Raw genomic sequence first — 19,855 nt, forward strand, 5'->3', positions numbered from 1 at the left:
AACTTTTCCTTTGATTTATTTTCTTTCGTGTTATTAAGAAACAAATAAAATGCACCAATTACATCGAATTTCCTTCATTTTTAATAGAAGTCATTAATAATTTATGTGGTAAATCTGAACGTGTGTGTGTGGCCTTCTCTGGTGAGCGGCCTGCAGGAAAAGACGGAGCTGTGAGCTGAGAGTTAAATCAACCTGAGGCTTGTGTGAAGCTTTAACTGTAAAGATCACGACTGGTTTTGTTTCAGATTAACTCTGCGGCGTCTTTAAAAAATCCCGTAACTTTAAGCCTTGTTTGATTTTCCACATGACCTCTCGTTTGACCTTAAAAACGCCTGCAGCCCCGGTTCATTCACCTGCGATGAACTTGAACCCAAAAAGGCGTTAGAGTTGCATTTACGGACGCGTAAAACACTCGCAATTTTTACATCTTTACTTATTTTTACTCGTAATATAACTCCTAATCTGGGTTAATTTAAATTTCGATTTAAACTAACTTAATATGCAAGTGTTCATCATGACAGTAAATCTAAAAAAATAAATAAATAGACCAGCATTTTTTATTTTTTTTATCTTTCTGTTTTATCTTTTCTGCAGTGGCGTCTCCGGAGCCCGGAGATACGATCAATAACTGAGTGAGTGCGACCAATCCGCGTGATAAATAGTCAACTCTCATTTAGAGAGTATGAAATAAAATGAAGCGTCGCACTGGGGTCTGCACCATCTATACCATTTCGGTCTGCGCGAATCTGACCCGCGCGTCTGAATTCGTCCGAGCGAGCGCTCATTTGCACAGCCCTTTCTTCCGCTCCCGGTTCCTATATACCGTCCCTCCCTGGAGGTTTCCAAAAAAAAAAAAAAAAAAAACGTGAAACAAAAGTTCCACTAGGCAACGGCCCCGTCGAGGAATGCTGACCTTGGCAAGGCCAGTGGAACCGGCTCGACTCGCGGCCATTCTCTCCTTTTTCTTTTGCTTTGAATTAAGGCGCATTTGACCTGCGCCAGCTTCCAAGAGGTGGCACGGTGGTCGGAGCTGGAGCCGCGGCTATAGGTTACTACTACTACTACTACTGCTGCTCTTCCATGCTCTGGAATGAAAAGACCAGCTGCGGTCCTGAGGTGATTTTTTTAAAGGTAGAAACTAATCAGGAAAGTTTGGGAAAACGTGGGATCACCTTAGAATAACATCCAGCTGTGTGGTGCATTAAGTTTTCTCATTCTAAAATATTTAATGTTTTTAAAAAATAGCTTAACTTGCAACAAAATGATCATTTTTTATTACTTAAGTCATTTTTAATGCTTTTTGGGTCACAGAAAGTTTAATTTAGTCTATACCAGTGCATCATTTTTAATTAGTTTAACCCACGACCATCAGATTAATGTTGAGGAGAATGAAAAGTCTAAATTTTTGTCCCTGAAATGTGGTTAATAATTTCAAGCACCTAGAAATCCTCCTCGCGTGTGCAGTGTTTACGGTAAATCCATTCAGCTGTTTTGAATGTAGGTCACTACCAGGAGAAAAGAGCAAGTTTTTCTTCGGTGCACAGGCAGCATCCTGCAACAATAACTCACATATCTGGACTGGGCCCTCGCGCACAGATTTGACGGGCGGCTGGAGGTTTGCTCTGACCTCATCGGGCTCCCAAACGAAAAGAACCCGGACGTCTTATAAGCAGAAAAAAAGGGAAAAAAGCAATTAAAATGTACTCAAAGGCTGAATTATTATAAAAGAAGACGAATCCCTGCAACATCTAAAACTGTGTCATCAATTAAACCTTCACTTCACTCCTTCTGCTTTTCTCTAAACCTTCTGGAGAGAGGTTGATATCCATTCTATAGCTTTTTCTTTACCGAGTGTTTCCATACACACTGATTCATCTGCGGAGGAACTCCCGGAGGCCCTCTGAAATACAGGTTGAGTCTTAATTAGTTCCGTTAAGAAATGGTACTTAATTACCAAAAGACCCCTGAGAAAGTGCCTTTTTTTTTTTTTGTACATGAAGGCAGAGCGGGATTAGACTAAAGGTGCTGCCTTCAAACACACACGTTGTTTACAGACTGGAGAATGAAGTGAGTTTCTTTTTTTTTTTTTTGATAACGGATCTTACGCGTAAGATCCGCGCTGCACCTTAAAGGAGCATCGTGTTTGCGGAGACGCCTGTGATCAGCTCGCATTAGCATAATTTACTGAAACACACACACACACACCTAACTAATACATGTACATGTGCACCTGCAGGCTGAGCGGCGCTGAGATTAACAACGCCTGATGGAGAGAGACGATTGGTGCAGCCTCGGGCCCCTCGCTAACCGCCGATTGGCTCGGCGGAGGATCTGACTGATGCCGAGCCGTTTGTGTGTGTGTGTGTGTGTGTGTGTGTGTTTATGTGTGTGTGGATCTCTTAGGGTGTCCCACACTGCCCTGCCTTATCAGGCAGCTCCACGGCATGGCTAGAGGAGTGCCGCTCTCAGGAGGGTGGCAGGCCTTACAGCACACGGCTTATCTTCTACCGGCAAGGAGGGTTTATAGGTCTGATTAACTCGGCGCACGGGAAGAGAAGAGAGAGCCGAGGTGTATAATTGCGCGGACTAATGGGCGATTGTGCACAGTGTCGGCGTGAGTGACTGTGAGAAAGGTGTTGACACATCCAGACCTCTTGTTTCGCGGAGCCTCGGCTCTCGCGGCTCGCCCAGGAAGGGAGTGACACAAAAGGCTCGCGGGGGTTGTTGAACGCCACACGGCGCCCTTCATAACCCCCCCCCCTTCGATTGCGACACAAAAATCCAAACTTAAAATCTTTAATTACACCATTTGTCACCTTAACTGGAGCACACACTCCTCCTCCTCCAGCAGAGTGGCGCTCACTTATATGATTTGCTCCAGTTTGGGTTCAGCCGGTACCGCTAGAGAGTGTCTGGTCTGAGTCGACGGGGGTAGGGGGGAGGTGGTAAAGTGAAGAGTTTTCCACCACCCCCCCTTCCTCCTTTCCTCCCTCCATCCCTCCCTCCCAATCCCCACATAGGAGAAAGCACGGTTGCTATAATCTCTTTTCCTGGCTCTCTATGAAAGCGAGAGGAAGAGCCACTAGAGCCTCGGTCCGCTTAGATCTGCTGCCCCTCACCCCAACTGTCTATCTTCTATCTTTTTTTTTTTTTTTTTTTTTCGCCGCCTCCCGTTCCTGCTCTTCATCTGTCGCTCTGCCTGCCCGCTCGCTCGCTCAGAATTGCCCCGTAAGCCTGTGACCCATCCGGCCATCGCGATCACGTCTCATTTTTAAAATCAATGCAATCAACGTCGACCAAAGCCGCAGTCGTGGCGGGGTCGCCATCGGCCCCCTCAGTTGGCTCGTGGTCACCAGACGACAGATACGACGATAGCGTATCAATTTTTTACCTCATTTGACATCTTTGGGAAATATCTTGACAAACTTTGATGGATTGGGCTAAAATTTGGCAAAGACATTCACGTTCCCCTGAAGATGAACCGCAATGATGCTGGTGACTTTACTTCATTTTGGTGGTTGGTATCATCCAATCCAAATCCCATTTGTATTAAAAAAAAAGAAAAAAAGACAACACTCCTGATGTACTATTTTTTGGTGTGGGTATGTTAGCATGTCAGCAATCTGAGCAATGGTGGTGAAAAGTCCTATAAACATAGAGTATGAGGTTGCATTTAGGCCAAAACCCCATAATGCCCATCTTAATTTGAATTTCACCATAGCCACGCACCTACGTATGCTAAGTTTAGCATCTAATTTGTTTAGTAATATGTTACTTGCCCGCTCAGAATCCCCCTGTAGTCACTCTCTGACCCATCCATCCATTGTGATTACATCTACAGTACGCGTCGCTACTTTAGTCTCTTTTTTTAAACGCAATGACAAAAGCTGCAGTCATGGCGGGATCACCATTGGCCCCTTAGTTGGCTCGTGGTCACTTCATTTTACATCATTGGGAAATATTTGATGGATTGGACTAAAATTTGGCAAAGACATTCATGTTCCCCTGAAGATGAACCGAAATGACGCTGGTGACTTTTCTTCATACTGGAGGTTGGCATCATTCAATCCAAATCTCACTTGTATTAAAAAAAATAACCACCAGCGATCTACTTTGTTTGGAGTGGGTTACGTTAGCATGTCAGCAATCTGAGCGAAGGTGGTGAAAAGTCCTATAAACACGAAGTAAAAATCTTTTTGCATTGTCAGTGTGAGAATGCATTTAGGCCCCATAATGCCCATCTTAATTTAAATTTCACCACAGCCGTGTACCTATCGAGAACTTCATCATGTAATTTGTTTAGTAATATTTGTTTAGTAATTCTTGTGTTTTGTGTCAAATCATTGCTTTTGGTTTTCACCAGTTATCTGTACATCTACTTATATTGGCAGTGATTCAAATAGACTGCTATCTTTATTTAATTTAGCAGAATGCAGGGAATGTGTTGGGGTTTACTTTTATTACCCTGTAAACCGCAAGCAGCTACTGGAATGTTCAGCCGAAAGCGAAAAGACTTGTCACTGGGCAAAAAAAGCATCAAGTCCACAACCACAGTGTGTTCGTGCAACACCCTGCTGCACCTGCTTTAACACATGGATACATCCAATCAACAGCAAAGAACTACCGTCAATAAAGGCCGACGTCACCTGTGACTGGGACCAAAACGTTTCAAAGACTACGGCCAACGGGCACATACAGCTAGAGCTAGGGCACCTACGGCAACAACTAGGGCTGCCGACACTCACCAACGGCCCAACGTCGGAAAATGGTAGACCATCGGCATGGTGGTGTTTCCCAAACCATAGAAACACAACAGAGAGATCCACGGAATTTGGGGCAGTGCCTGCAGAAGGAGCGGGTTACATTGAAATGCCTGCAGTCAAAGCTAAGGATGGTGAAAACAAACACACACTGATCCCATTCAGACCTCTGAATAACGTCCGTCATGGGGAATCCCATCGCAAGTGACCAACGAAAAAGTACAGATGTGATTGAAGAGTTCTGAGAGACCAGATCCCATTTGGACGTGGTCTGGGTTCCATTTGTCCACATTCCTTTAGTAGGTGTCTCAGTGACTCGTCAACACAATGCTAAAAAGCGTCATGGCACAGTAGGTAAGTCAACTTGTTGACTAGTACTTGTCGTAACCCTTTAAGACCTAAACACCTGCCCATGGGATTAATGCAACTCACCGATGGACAAAAATCAAAATGTGGCTGAGCATTGGGAAGTTGCGCTTTCTGGGGAAAAAAAAAAAACAAAGCTGCCATTACGGTAATGATGACGCACCGCTGCTGTCGGCTGCAGGTTGGGGAGCGACGCAAGACTTGGGAGACCCAGGAAGAGAAATGTGTTATACCCTTGAGAAGTCACGAAGGTCTTCCGGACAAAAGCGAAACTTCCCAGTGTTCGGCCACACTTTGAATTTCGTCAAAAGTGCAAACTACTGCGAGTTACGGTAATTCAAAAACCAGGAGCGTTCAAATTGCGGTTTTAAAGGGTTAAAGGAAGCAGCTAAAAAATCGGATCACCTGGGACGGATACTGATTCAAGGTCTGAACAGGGCCAGTGTGAGACTGTATTTAGCCCAAAACACCACTATGTCTACTAAGTCTACAGCATAGGTACATCATGGCTCTTCACGCTGCACGCGCCACAGCAACCAAACGACAGCAGCTGTGATTGGTCCACGTCTCTCTGTGGCCTAATGAACACAGGCAAATCCCGCCTCCTAAAGCCTTGGTCCAGCTCAATTCAGTATAACAGCTATAGTCACCATTGTATCTGAGCGTACAAAAAGAATCTCCTCCATCAGTTTCGGTGGCATATTCACAGAGCGACGCCTCGACACCACCGGGCGCATGTAAAGGCTCAAACACAGTGGCATCAGTGAAGCCTTAGCACGGATTCACAGCACGACCAGACACCGTGAGATTTCAGGGAGTGCCCTTAACGCACAAAACGTTTCCTTCCCGTTTCATAAATTTCCTGCCACTTCCTCCCGTGCCCTCCACTTGCCGTGCTCCCTCTTTCACACCTCTTGGGGAGTGTTTGGGGGGGGGTATCATTTTTTATGGATCCCTGCCATTCAGTCTGATCCCCCTCCCCTCCCCTCTCTCCGTCTGCTTGCATTTCCCACACTTCTCCGTCAATTCTCCCCGAGTGCCCCTATCCTTCCTTCCTGTTTCCTCCCTCCGTTCCTCACCCACCACTCTACCACCAATCCTTTCTTTTTTTTTTAATGGGTGGAGTCTCTTCTGTGGTGCCATTTTCTGTTTGGTACTACATCCAAGAGAGCATGAATATTCATGACTAATCCACTCTGCGCCCTCCTCCTCCTCCTCCACCACCACCACCACCACCACCGCCACCACCAGCAGCACTCGGCCCTGCAGTCGTAGGCAACACTTGGTAGTGGCACATGGCGAGACAGCTGTTGCAAACCAAGCCAGGCATCTGTGCAGTGGGAGAGCACGAGGAAAAGGAAGCAGGCACGAGATGGACACAGATAAAGAGGACGGAGACGAGGAAGAGGGGACGCGTGTAGGCGCCGGAGTCGGGACGGAGTGAGCAGTGGTTGGGGGCATCTGGGTAAAGGAGAGCCAGACGGACAGAAGGAGCGGGGCGGCGGCGGGGTCATCTGGGTGAAAAGGAAGGGGACAAGCCAGACGGAGGGAAATGGGCACCGATGGGAGGGTCTGTCTGGGGGATGGAGAGAGACAGACAGATTGAAAGAAGAAGGGAGAGAGAGAGAGAGAGAGAGAGGGTGGCAGGAGGAGGAGGAGGAGGAGGGGAGACGAGGGGGGACATAAAAGACAAAAACCTGGAGAGACGACAAGGGAGACGAGGATGAAAACAGTCACCTGACTTGAAAGTAAACATTTCGACCACAGCTACCAACCAATCTCAGTTCAATTTTCTTCCGATTTAAAAGAAAAATAAATGTTGGGTTTCACTGTTTGTAAATTGTCACCAATTACATTTCTCCCTTCAAAATAAAAGACTTTTAAGACGTTTCGTCTAATGTGTCCATAAAAATGTGTGTGTGATTGTTTGCTCTAGTGGAAGAAACGCCAATAAATGTAAAATAAATTCATTCATTATATACCGTATTTCCTCTAATAGTGGACTTTACTTACCCAGAACACTTTGCCATTATTAGAGGCAGGATTTCATTTCTAATCCCCTTTGTTTCATACTAGTATATTTGCTCAAAATTTTCCTACCATTTACTCTGCTTTTTTTTTAAATTTATGTTATTTTTTTCCCGCTTTAGCAGGTACACAATCCACACAACAGGAGCCAGGCAGGATTAAACGAATAAATGACACCACTGTATCATTTTGAAAATGAACAGGGTCCATTTATTGGGCAAACTGACAAGGTTTGAAAAGGGTACTGTGCACACATGAAAAGGCAACTTAAATGGCCACAGCGTAAGCATATTTCAAAACCGTCTCCTTGAAGTTCACACCAGGTTTTCTTCTTAGCGTTTCTTCACGCTGCTAATGCTGTCGTGAGGCACTTCGAATGTGGCTACTGCCATCTGTGGCGTCTGTGTGTTACTGCGTCTATAATTGACTGGTATTTGAGGACGGCCTTTATTTGGTCGTGTAAACCAGGTCTCCGACCATTAAAGGAGACCCCTATTAATCGAATACCAGCCACTATTAGAGGAAATACGGTAATACTTTCTTTTGTAAAGCCACTTTTGACGACCTACTGCAACGTAACTACAGCTTTTAAAGAGTTATGGGGTCAGTTTGATCATCGGTTTGAGTCCTGATACGTAATTTTTTGATACGTAATCTTTTGTTTGGTTTTATTGGATTGTTTTACTGCTTTTGCGCCGTTTAAAAGTTCTATTAACGTAGACAACGATGAAACTAGAGAGACCGTTGGTTTAATTTGTAAAAGGACTAAACTGAATGTTGTCTGTTGCAGCTTGAAATGTAAGTAGCTAAATAAAAATTTTAAAAAAGGGAGACATTTCCAGGAAAGCACGAATGAGAAATTATTAATCCCAGTGAAAGAAGCAGCCCCGGGCTTTGTGCACCGCGGAGCTGAGAAGTGTCCACAGACGGAGGGAATGCTCGTTTGCCAGCCATGCCCAGCCTGCGCCCCTCTCTCTGCCCCCTGTAGCACCCTGTAACCCCGCCACCCCTCCTTCCTGCTCTCCATCTCCTGCATCCCTGCAAGGGGCCCCAGTGCTGGCCGCCGTCCCTCTCCCATCTCCCCGGCTTCCCTCCCCCCAACCAACCCACCCACCCTCCCACCAAGGCGGAGGGCCTAGCTCTGCCCTACATAGCGGCGAGCGCAGCAGGCTGGCGCTGGGAGGAACCCTCGGGTTTACAAACTGTGTCAGGCCTCGAGACACCTCTGTGATCAACAGCGACCGCCCGCATGAGAGGAAATAATAAAGCGAGCGCTACCAAGAGATCGGCGTGATTGATGCGGTCGATATGTGAGATCTGGAATAAATCGGCCCTCTGATCTGATCCAAACAGCGGACGTTTGGGAAGCTGAAGGTCAGGAGGCGGAGAGAGGAAACAAATATCGTCAGGTGCGGGATTCGTTTTCTCATCGCACACACACACACGAGCGTTTCAAGGAGTTTTCTACAAATATGAGCGGAAGAAACCGTCTCACAATTAGAGAATTAGCAACAGAATCACCTACGTATGAAACTTCTATATATGTCTAGAACGATGATGTTAATATAACTTGGAAGGATCCTTTTGTGTGTTCATTGATGCTTTTATGTTGTACCACAGAAAGTTTAGCAAATAACACAATGGCATCAAATTGGGCTTTTAGATGAAATACTCATCCATACTCATACATCAGGGTTCAAAGACCCCCCAGCCTGATGGAGAGATTAAGTAGGAACCCCCCACTTTCTATATGTGTTCTATATTAAACTAGTGCTATTTATAAATATACATTATTTAAATTTTGCATTCATTATTAAGCTATTCAAATAATACACAGTTTTTTATTTCATGTGCAACAGTAGGGTGCTGGTAACGTCTTCTGCCTCCATTTATTCCTTTACTAAAATATGTTGCAATCATGTTAATGTGTATTTAAAGAAATTTTAAAAATATATAAAAAATGTCTAATCAACCCAAGATTTTGCGACCCCCCTGCAGTAGGATCCCCTGTTGAAGATCTATGCTCTATATGCCTCCAGAAAGTTAGCATCTGCTAAGCTAATGGAGGCTTAGAAAAAGAAAAAAACAAAACAAATAAGACAGCAACTGACAAAATCTGATTTCAGATGAATTGCTCTGCAGTTACCTTTTGTTTTAGGCTTAATTTGCATTCACACATTGTTTTGTGACATTGCCCAGGCAGCTTAGCAACTGCTAAGCTAATGGATTCATTCAGACAAACAAATAAACAGCACAGCAACTGCAGGATTGGCAGCTTGTCCAACTAAAACACACTTTGCAATTCTGAAAAATAGGAAAATGATGCTCAAAGCACAGGTGAAGGTAAAAAAAACAAAAACGTTTTTCTCATCAGGCGCAAGATCCACATCAAACACACACAAGCATTTCAAGGAGTTTTCTACGAATCTGAGTGGAAGAAACCATCTCTCACAATTAGAGAATTAGCTACACAATCACCTACGCATAAAACTCCAATATATGTCTTGAATAATGATGTTAGTATTACTTGTCACCAAGTTTAGCAAAAAATGCAATGCAAATACTCTATATGCCTCCAGGAGGTTAGCATCCGCTAAGCTAATGGAGATCTCTTTAAACAAACAAACAAAGAAGACACCAACTAACAAAATCTGATTTCAGATGAATTGCTCTGCAGTTACCTTTAGTTTTAGGCTTAATTTGCATTCACATATGGTTTTGTGATATTGCCCAGGCAGCTTAGCAACTGCTAAGCTAATGGAGATCTATTCAGATCAACAAATAAACAGCACAGCAACTGCAGGAATGACAGCTTATCCAACTAAAACGCACTTTGCAATTCTGAAAAATAAGGAAATGAGAGCAACGATGCTCAAAACACAGGTGAAGGTAAAAAAATAAATAAATACGGTACAGTTTTTCACATCATGCGCAAGATCTACATCAAACACACACAATTAAAGAATTAGCAACATAATCATCTATGTATAAAACTTCTATATATGACTAGAATGATAATGTTAGTATAACTTGGAACAATCCTTTTATGTGTGTTCATATATGCTTTTATGATGTACCCCAGATAGTTTAGCAATAAAAAACAATGGCGTCAAATTGTCTATATGCCTCCAGGAAGTTAGCATCCGCTAAGCTAATGAAGATCTATTTAGGAAAAAACACACAAAGAAGACAGCAACCAATAAGAGCTGATTTCAGATAAATTGCTCTGCAGTTACCTTCAGTTTTAGGCTTAATTTGCATTCACACATGGTTTTGTGATGTTGCCCAGGCAGCTTAGCAACTGCTAAGCTAATGGAGATCTATTCAAATACACAAACAGCGCAGCAACTGCAGGAATGACAACTTCAAAAATCCAGAAAAAGTACTTTGCAGTTCTGAAAAACAAGAAAATGAAAGCACCGATGCTCAAAGCACAGGTGAAGGTAACAAAATAAAAATAAAAATAAAAAATACGGTACAGTTTCAAATAGTTCTGCTCGTGAAGAAGAAGAAAACATGCTTATCTGTGCTGCCTCGAAAGTATATCATGGCCTAAATAATATTCTGAATAATTTCCTCTGGTGGGAGAAAAACAGGTTTTAATTAAAATGTCGTATCCTTTGGGATAAGCCCCAGATACATGTGATGGAGTCAATCACCCAAATGATGTGGTGATTTAAGAAAAGTGTATTTCAGAGGGGTCGGCGGAGAGAGAAGTAGCACTGTTACTGTTATAGCTCTGAAGAAATGTGCCAAATGTACATAAACGCAATCACGGAGTTTGAACAAATCCAGCACAGAGGACGCTCAACTTGTCATGCTTTGGCCTTCAGCACCGAACTTCTTGCACACACACACACACACACACACACACACACACAGCAACCGTCTTTTCAGATGTGCAGAAACATGCAAGCGTGCACAACATCTACGAAAAAAAAACAGCCACATCCTGCAGCAGAGGGACATTTTTTTTTACCCAAAAAACAAAGAGTGCAAGCAAGAACAGAAACAGACTGATCGATACAGAACGAGGCAGAGACGGGGGAGCGTCCATCCTACCATCCACCATGACCTGGCAGAGAAGTCATAACACAGCTGCCACCTGAGCCCGGGGTCACTCTGCCTGTCCCACGCCATTCCACACACTGCCACGCCGCCTCTCCCACGCCAGAAATCCTCTTCCTGGGACTAGCTGGTGTATATATATATATATATTTAAATATATAAAGCGCGGTCAATGAGGGGAAAAACACGGATGGAGTCACCAATCAGGAGCTATCTGTTACCAGGATGCTGCTGCTGTGGTGTGAGTGATAGAGGAGAGGGGTGTGTGTATGTGTGGGTATATACTGTACGTATGCTCTGGTTGTGTGTGTGTGTGTTTGTGTGTGTGTGTTTGGAGGGAAAAGGGACACAGAAATGCCACGGAGACCCTCTCCAAGCAGCTGTGCCTCTCGCTTCGCCAGTCCAACTGCTTCTGCTGCCATGTGCGGACTTATTGAGGCACCAGCCTCCGAACGCCGAGGAGCACGCAGGCGAACGCCGTTGCACGGTCGCATATATGCCGCGATATATATTTATTTATATCCATATACAAGTATTTATGAGACAAACTGAGAACGGTGGAAAACAATCATCTCTGTCCGCTGTGGTCTGTGCTGATATACATGTTCCAAAAGGCCCCGGGCCAAACTCAGAAGTCTGAGCCAGGTTGACACCGAAGGGCTTCCATTGGACACATGGCAGGTCAGAACTGAAAAACAATTTCTCCCACTCCTAACGCGCAGCTATATTAGTTCAACCCCGAACGTATCCAGCGCATCAGTGTCTATTAGAATTCACCGTGAAGGACAGCTTCAAAATCGTGCACAAATTTTGCACCGCGCCCATGAATTATCGCGAATTACCGGCGACGAAGACGAATCTACGTCTCCTGTATCGAGACCAAAGTAAATTGCACTTTCAAAAAAAAAAAAAAAAAACACTGCAAAGGCTACAGCACCCAGCCAGCTGGCACGCAACCCCGTTTCCCCTGTGTGAAAGGAGGTGGCAGAGGGGTCCGCATCAATCGTTCAAAAGGGGAAACCTGAAAAAAAAAAAAAGCTGCTATTAGCCGGGGGAAGCTAAATGAGCTACGAACTGTCGCACACACCTGAATCCAGCTAAGCAGATTCATCCTAGGTGAAAATACGAACAGGTTCAGAAGAGACGGAGGTGTCCTTTGACCTTTGTCTAATAGAGGTATACGCCAGCGCAAAGCCAATCACAGACAAGGTTCCACGTATGTGCATTTCTATTGATCTGTAGAAGTAATGTAGAAACACATAGAACGCATTTTCTATGTTACTTCATCCCACGTAACTTTGTGTAAACATAAAAGTCACATCCTCTCTATGAGAAGCCAATAATGCAGGATTTTTTTTCTGCATTAATTCAAGGTTTCGAATTATTTATACATGAATTATCAGTGATAGTAAAAATCTTCTGACTACACGGAAGTAAAGTATCAATAGTATAGTGCATAAATACAAGTAATGCTCTTGATGTGCTTAATGTATACTGATATATAATCATTTATGTATTTTATATGTGTAAAAATTATGCACTAGAAAATTATGCCGCATGGACGATTCGCCAAAAGCAAAGCTACAGCTGAAGAGGCAGCTGAAGTTTTCCTGGAGAGGTTTTAGTTTTTTTTATTTTTATTATTTTACGAGGGGGATTTATCAATATGAAGCATGCGAACTTTGAACTTGCATACTTGGACTTGGACAAGTTCAGAATTTACCCACGACTCCCAGTTGGAAAACGTCTGCAATAGGGGTGGACGATACTGGGGGGAGTGGTATCAATCTGATACAGAGCTAGTATCGCCGATAAGGTTTACTTGAAATGTCATGTTGTAATTTTGCCTTTAGCTAGTTGATTATGATATAACACAGGACAAATATTTTAGGCAAATAAACCTGTTTTTCTTAACTAATTACAATGTAAAACAAGTTAACTGTATAACAATCAAATGATTCCCATTTTATTTTGTTTTTTAATGCAGTCTCTCTCAGAGACGGAAATACTGGCTCATTCATTTCCCACCAAAGAAGCAGATCTGCATCCCATGTAATTATTTATTTATGTTCGATACCACTGATTTCCTTTTCAAATCCGATACCGAGTAAAATTCAGGCTGATATCAGCGATACTTTGTGATAATACACCCTAATGTGTCTGGCAAACCTAAAAAAAATATATATATATAAAAAGTAATGTTTTGTTTTTGTTTTTTTTAGTGTATTTCAAATCTTAGCTTCATAAAGAACAGAAGTATATTGAGGTAGCGGTCTCATTTACTATATGGTATCGAAGTATCGACATTTCAGTATCGATCCCTAGTAATTATCTTCTTTTTCAAATACCAGTTCATTTCAATAACAGCATCAGTTCCAGCTGTGCGATGCTACGATCTGAGTATCAAACTCCATATCTCACCTTATGCTCTAGGTGGGATATGGAGAAGCTCCTTAACTCAGAAAGTATTAATCTCACCAAATTATTCAAGCCCTGGTATCGATACTATTGATACTTAGATCAATATGTCCACCCCTAGTCTGAACTAGTTGTGGTAGAGTTCGCACTATGGCGTGGTGTGAGCTGAGTACAGCTAATGAAAAAGGAAGTCGTATGAAACTCCGCGGAAGTTTCGTACGAGAGTAAAGACTGTGGGAAAAGTTACGTGGTGTGTCCCCAGCTTTAGCTATCTTTAGCTCTCCTTTCAGGTGTGTCCAATTCATCTCCCTCCTTTCCTTTCCCCTTCCCATCTCGCTGGAAAAGTCTGCAGCGCTGCGTCGACACCGAGACCCTCTCCCCGTCGCGTGCCTGCGAACCAGAGGGCAATCTGTTGCTCATGAGCGCAGTGAAAACAAACCGAAAATCATTTTCTCCCGCGGTGTAAACAGTCGCCCGTGTTCACATGCGGACGACATTATTGTGGATTCTATTTAGTCACGCCTATTATAGAAAATAAAAAGAAACGTCTGAGAGCAGAACCGGGTCCGTCCCCCTTTGTTTGAGTTCGGCGCTCAATCCGATGGAACGGCGGGTTTTATCTGATGCACGCCAGCGCGCGACGCCGTCTGCCTGGATTTCGTCCGCCTTCGCTTCTTTGTCTCCCTCTTGTTTAATTCTGTCTGTCTGGGCGCTGCCAGACAACACAGCGCCTGCCTGCCTGCCTGCATGCATGTATGTATGTACGCATGTACGTATGCATGCGTGGGTTCATTAACAGGCAGCCCCGCGAAGGGAAAGCGCCATTAACGTGGCTTGTATCCCCCCGTGGTTTATCGTGCTGTGAGTGTCTTGATGTTTTACATATGTAGCGGGTGACCACAGGGGGATGAGGTGTGCGACGAGTGGCAATTACAGGGGCCAGTTGCGGTGTAATAGGCTGCTCGACGGGGCCGCGGTTGGCATGGATCCCCCCCCCACACCCGTTTTAAGGGATTTTTTAAAAAGACTGGGTCTCCATTGTGCGACCCCCGTCTCCGTGCCTCCTCCACCCACCGTTAGCCTCCAGTCATGAGCAAATCCTGTTTTTTAATCTGGCCAGGCCTCAGCGGGACCTAAAAGCGCCGCTGCTCCTACTCCTGTCCTGCTGCTGCTGCATGCATGCATGCACGACCCCCCGGTTACGTGGAAATGGGTGGAGCGGGCCCCACTCGCCGGTCCCTCGCTTACATTAGTGCAAACGTCAACTCCTCATTTTTCTTCCAAAGTGCTTCACCTGAAATATTTCTGCCAACAGAGCAACACTCTTTGGAGCCCCTTTGTCTGCTACCTCTGCAGAAAGGCCGCGGTTATGTAACTGCACCAGATTCCCCTCCGGCACGCTCGGCTCCCGGAGGTCAGCGGCTCACGCGGAACAGATATTGATCATTTCTGAGTGAAGTGCACGACTCGGGGGTGAGTGGGGGGAGGAGGGAAAAGTTTATCTGGTCAGTCATGCACGCTTACTCCAGTTCGGTGCACGAAATCTTCCTGCATCGTTTTCTTTTTTTTTTTCCACTCTAAATCCGCTCGAGAGACGGAGTACACTAAAACTCCAGAGTTTACTCGCACACACACACACACACACACACACACTCCCGTCGTAATTTGTCTGCCCACTGGTTTCACTTATTAAGTTTCAAAAGGGTTTCTGGGCAACGTGGTTTGAGAAAGAGGGGGGAAAAAAAAGGAAAAAAAAAAGAACCATGGCATTTTTTTGGCACACCGCTCTGCCCGTCTTGCCCAGAATGAGGAGGTTACCATGGCATCGGTGGGCACCTCATAAAGCAGACCATTGTTGGCGCTTGTGTATCTGTGCATGTGTGTCAGTGTGTGTGTGTGTGTGTGTGTGTGTGTGTGCCACATTCGAGTTGCATGGCAACAACCTCTGGGCACCAGCGAGCGCTAGCGAGGAGCTCAAATCTTGCGCGGGGGGGGGCAGTGCCAGCCTGCAACGCCACATAAACACATAAACATGAACCTTCCTCTTCCATCGATTGGTTTTTTATTCCGATTTAACCCGACAGTCTCAGGTTACCACGCGGGGGAACAACCGAAAAGGTTCCTTGACCTGTCACCCGTGCTGCTCGTGATTGCATCTTTTACTTCGTTTTGTTTTTCCCGTCCAGTGGCGTGAGCAGATTTTCGCCAAAGCTCGAAAATTACCGAGAAACACGCAGAGCTTTAAAAGAGGGGCCACCATAATTAGAAAATGAGCTCTAAAACAACCCGAGGAACGTTTGATTTTCTCCTCTCGTCACGTCCATTAGCGGAGATCGGGGCACGATGCGTGTTTGTTTTCGGTTCCAAACGGCCCCAAAAAAAAACACACACACACACACACAAAAAAAAAAAAAACCCACAAAGTTACTACGTGTGAAAATCTGGACATGATTTGTGGTTCTCCCGGGAGGAGAAGAAGAAGGAGAAGAAAAGAGAAAGAGAGAGGGAAGGGGAGGAAATGAGCCATTTTCAGCTTATAAAGGTTTTGGTGAGGAGTTGAAAGGCACGGGTGACAACAACCTTTGACAGGTGTGCGCTCTCTCTGGCTCGGCGTAACCTTTGTCTTCTGGTTGGAGAGTGGTGGAGTGCTGTGGGCTGCAGATTAAGCTGGGACATGTGGCGCACTCTACTGGCGTGTTTTCAAAACTGCACGAATACATATACACACACACATACATACATGTTTATTTATTTTTGTAATTTTGAAGCAATTGTTTAAATATTCATGTCTTGGGTTGATTAAGCGCAAGACGCTTCATTAGTTCCTCACATTAAGAAATGATCAACTCGCTGCGAGTTTGTGTGACTAATGGCCACTTAATGAATCCACAATTAATGTGCGTTAACTCCCAGCTACTTCCTTCCCTCATACAGTAATTTGTAGCATGTGTAGCTGCAGATTATCTGGAATCTAAACAACGTTTTAGTCGGGTGGTGGTGGGGGGGGCCTCTCTCAAACGGGAGGTCGAACATGTTGCTTCACGATGCAGCCTCCGGTAATGTTGACACAAGTCACAATTAGATTTAATATCAGTTGTTGTTTGTTTATTTTCTTTGCCTCTCTATTTGCCTCTAAACCGGTGACGTATTCTTAAAAAATGTCTTTCCACCTCCCCACCCGATTGTCCATTTGGCAACCACGAGATGTTTTTTGGTTTCGACGGATTAATTTCCTCAGTTTCAAATCCACCGTGTAGCTTTCACATAACAAAAAAAATAAAAGTAAAAATAAAAAATGCATTGTGTCATAAAGCCACATGTAGATTTCATTTAAAAAAATTGATTATACTCTTCTTTTTCACTGGATTCCACTTAAATTAGTCTCAAATAAATATCCGAATTCGCATTTATTAACTTTTACTGGTGAGGAAATAACAATACCTCCTCCAGTCATTTAAACCTTCATGTGTTTGCTGCATTAATAATCAGGGGTGGTGAAAGTCTTCTAATTGCACTCTAGTAAAATAAACTGTCTGCGGTGTAAAGTTACAAGGAAACCAGTGTAAATAACTCTAAATACCGCTGCGTAGCGTGATCTGTGGAAATAAATAACCGTTTATTTGTTGATTATATTTTACTTTAATAATCTTAACCTGCCAAGTAAAAATCAAATAAATGTAGTGAGAATAAAAAGTAGAGTGTGTGGTGGATTATAAATTGGCATAAAATATCTCAAAACTGGCACCAGAAAGTCATTTGATTTGATTTCTTTTTTTTCTCCCATGTTTTGAAAAAATAAGACAGACTTCAGTGCATTTCTGTAAAACACATAAACACCGTGGAGTGAAATATTCTATACAACGTTCCATATCTTTACAAACTGATTGAAACGTGACTGGATTTAGTCACGGCTACAAATTCAAATCAACGGATCTCTTTTCTGACCTTTCTGCTGTTTCTTCTTAAATTTAAAAGGCATTACGAATGCACCAGAAGAAATCTGGCGTGACTTCACCTACTGTCAAGCTGCGTGGAGGAGGAAAAGAAATACAAAAAAGGTCAAGACTCCAGATTCCCTTTTCATTCCCGATTTAAAACAAAGCTCCACAGGGTATCTGCACCATTTTAAGCTCTTAGCTAACTGGACACAATGAATTTCTGGTAAAAATTCAACATTGTGAAATAAAACAGTGTCTTATCACGGAGAAAACAAGCTTAAGGTAAAGTTTTATGGTTAAAATCACCTAGTCTTAGGCTAGCTGCTAGCAAATCCGCCAGTTAGCATTATCAGCCTCATAGCTAAGCGCTAACATCTCTGACTTGACATATGCTACCTTCAAATGAAATCTTGTTCATATATTCATGAAAATGTAAGTGCAAATTTCCCAAAAGGTCCAAATTTACGAGTTGGGCCGCGTTTGTCGAACTTTTTCAGAAAAATGGCGGATGCTATTATATATATCGTACTTTAGCCACGTACAGTTTTATTCATCATTTTAGAATATACTGGAATTAAATGCTAATATTCCTGACAACCTCATCTTTTAATTTTGTCTTTCCATTTCCTACGTTATGTAACATGGCCGTTAGCTTGCTAACCGTTAGCCCCGATGGCTTCTTGACGTCAGCGGTTGCCTAGCAGCAGCGTGCTCGACGATTCAGGGCTAACGTCAGCGTTGCCAGCCGTACGATAATTATCGTATTTGTACGAGAATATCACCCTCTTCACGATCAATAATGTAAAATAATTTGACTCCTTCAACACATGACTATTAGCAAACATAAACAATGTTAGTTTATTTAAAGGTGAAACTGCATTATAAGCTATAATGACTATACTGGTCTGGTATCCGTGGTAATTTTTTACTGTAGCACATGGTCCTGAGCAACGTCAAAATTGGGCATGCACGATATTTTTCCTCAAAATACAATAATTTTAAGCTTCTGGTTTGCTAATTTATCATTTCCCATCTGCTAACACTAGCTAATGTTGCTAATTCAACATCACATGTCGTCATCTTACTGACGTGTTTGCCGATGTTTACCATTTTGTAATAAATTTGTACAATAGCTTCGTCCTTTATTTATGTCTTTGCATTTCTTACATTAATCAGAATGGTTGTTAGCTTGCTAACCATTAGCTTCTTGTTAGCCGTTGCCTAGCAGCAGCGTTTTTAACGACTTAGGGCTAACGTTGCCAGTCAAGCACCCAGCATTTTGTTTACTCGGCTTCACGAGTCGTAACCACAAGCTCGCAAGTTCCACATGAAGGCAGATTATTATTTAAGGGCATGAATTCTGAAGTCTGAAACGAAATACATTGAAAAGTTTCCCTCGTAGCGCTGCGCAGTGATACGAAAAGAAACTTGCTGCCGCCAGTGTGCAAGGAAAAACACATTTGAGGCTAGTGACCTCAGAGGGGTTCAAGCTGATCACAACGTATATGTGCAGCCACCTGGAGCAGAATTCCTCTCTTGCCAGAAACATGCCACGTTTAGCCGAGGCCTGCCTGGCCGCGAGTGTGTGCGTTGTCAGGTCTGTTACTTTGGTGCTCCTTTGGTCCTCCGCTGTTGTGCAGCATGTGGCCCACAGATTAACGCTTTAAATGGGACTCTCTCCTGTTCTGAATGCCCCCTCTGTTTGCTTACAAGGCCTGGGTGAGACAGAGTGGAGGGATTTGAGAGGGGTTTTGTATCTCCTCCTGTTCGGAGGGGGGCATCCTATTATGAGTGAAATGCTAAAGGGAGGGCATGGTCACAACGGGTTAAAACCTGAGAGTGTGATTTTTTTTTTTTTTTTGGCATAATATGCCGAATTGGCTTTTTTTTTTTTTTTTTTTTTAAGACATGTGGAAAACGGCTCCAAACAGATTTTAGTGTAAGACAGGTGCCAGCTCTGCCATCTGCTTTCAGTTTTACCTCCCTCTCTGTCTGCTCTCAGCCGATCCCCTCCTCTCTCTGCAATCCTGATTCATCCATCTCACTCCCTCTTTCTTTTTCCTCCTTCCCACCAATCAAATCAGCTTGACACCCTCCCCATCATGCCCTGGCGCTTCACACCCTTTGGGTACCTGGAAGGAATTAAAAGTGAGGAGAAATCACATCGAATGGACGTTTATTAACTTCGGGTATGCCATCTTTGGAAAGCGTCGGGTATTAAAGGCGCCACGTGACTGCCAGAGCGCGGTTCATCGCGTTGTGTCCGCATTTCATTCA

This window comes from Mugil cephalus, chromosome 20, assembly GCF_022458985.1.
Source record: "Mugil cephalus isolate CIBA_MC_2020 chromosome 20, CIBA_Mcephalus_1.1, whole genome shotgun sequence".
Lineage (NCBI taxonomy): Eukaryota > Metazoa > Chordata > Actinopteri > Mugiliformes > Mugilidae > Mugil > Mugil cephalus.